Raw genomic sequence first — 1,907 nt, 5'->3', positions numbered from 1 at the left:
AGTAATTAAATTATATTAAAATATTGATATTTAAATTATTAATTATTAATATTTTAATTAATTATAAATTATTAATATTTAAAAAATAAAATAAAAAATAATAAAATATAATAAAAAGTATTTTTGTCTTTTTAATTTCTATTCTTTTCCTATTCTAAAACTATTGTTACCCACCAAACACTGTAATAAGTCATAATAATTATTTCTAGTCTATTTCATTCATCATACTAAATTACATAATACTTATTCTATTCTATTCTCACCTCATTCTATTCTCACGTAATAACTATTCTATTCTATTTCTATCTATTCCGCGAACCAAACGTGCCATTAATCTTTTGTGAGATTGGATTCTGTCTTTGGATGCTTTTTATGGTCCTTTGGCTTCTCCTCTCCGTGTCTTCTCTTTTTGTGGACTTTCTTTTCTTTTTTTTGAAAGTCATTAAAAGAGATTTCATTAAAACCAGGGGAATGAATATTTCCCCATATCTGATACAGGCCATGATTACAAAAGAAATCCACAGATATTGAAAGTTATGCCCACCACCAGCCGGTATACCCCCCAATTTCCCCATATCTTTTTGTGGACTTCTTTGACTCTAAGCAGGAGAAGAGATGGACCTGTCATTCATAGGCTCGTCTTTTTCTGTTTTTGAAAGATGTTTGCTTTGGTCTGCTGTTGTTGGGATCCTTTGCTGCCAATGACTTTTTGTGCAGTGAATTTTTTGTAAGTGTACACTTACCTTGCCCTTACCAAATTTCATGTCATTAAAGTTTTTTGTTAATTAAGTTTGGAACTTGTCATGAAATTACCGATTATGAAAGAATAAAATTTATTTTTCAAAAAAAATAAATTTTTGTCTCGAATTCTTATTAGATTATATTGTTATATCTCTTATTTAGGTATAATTCAATTTTTTTGATAAGTCATTAGATATTTCATTGAAAAAATGATGGTTACCTCAATCGTATCCCGCCATAAAGAGAACAAAAATTTGTGGACATCTGCGCCCTATTCAACATTCAAGCCCTGTACACACTGCCATCCAATTCTCAGTCCCTAATAAAATGGCCTATATATCACCTCAAAAATCAATGCTTGGGATGGCCATCCTCCAGCATTCCAGGAAGCGTACACCACATAAACATGGACAAAAAAATAGCCAGCAAAACCATACGTCCATACCCACGATACATACCAAAAAGTCATAAAGCAATAATAACGTCACAAACAGAGACCATCAACCAGGAAAGCCAGAATTATCCAAATCAGGCTAGAGGCAGAAATTAACAAGCAGAAATAGCCACCAAAAACAGCTCATAAGTTCCATTTGTCAACCATGAAAATTGCCTCACCAAAAGCAAAAGCGAAGTCCCTCATCAAAGTTTCCAGTTCCGCCTCTAGATCCTTGCCACTAGCAGCTCCTCCCTAAATATGCCTGTTTTGGCCAAGTAGTCAGAGCATTCATTTGCCTCTCTCAGGATGTGCACCACCTTTACAGACCCGATCAGCTCCTTCAGCTGGTCCATGGTCTGAAATTCCCTCAACCATCTCCATGGTCTTACTTGCAAATGAAGAACAACATTAATAGAACCAGTTTCAATAATCAAACATTTTAAACCAACCATTTAGATTGACAGAAGATTTCCATAATTGTACAAATTGCCTTAAATTTAATATAATTAAAGTCAGCCTCTCCAATAGACCCTAAGAATAACACCAGCGTATTTCCTTTATCATCTCTCAATACACATCCTATTCTGGTTGGACACAGCTTTCCTCTAGCAGCATAATCAATATTAAATTTGAGATACAATTCAATCTTTCTCCATCAACATTTTAGACATTTCTTATTGATATTTTATATTTTGAAATATGCCAAAATGATGAAACAAACTCAAACTAG

This window comes from Theobroma cacao, chromosome 8 (assembly GCF_000208745.1).
Source record: "Theobroma cacao cultivar B97-61/B2 chromosome 8, Criollo_cocoa_genome_V2, whole genome shotgun sequence".
Lineage (NCBI taxonomy): Eukaryota > Viridiplantae > Streptophyta > Magnoliopsida > Malvales > Malvaceae > Theobroma > Theobroma cacao.
The sequence above is the reverse complement of the archived record's forward strand: the minus strand, read 5'-3'. Positions refer to the sequence as shown.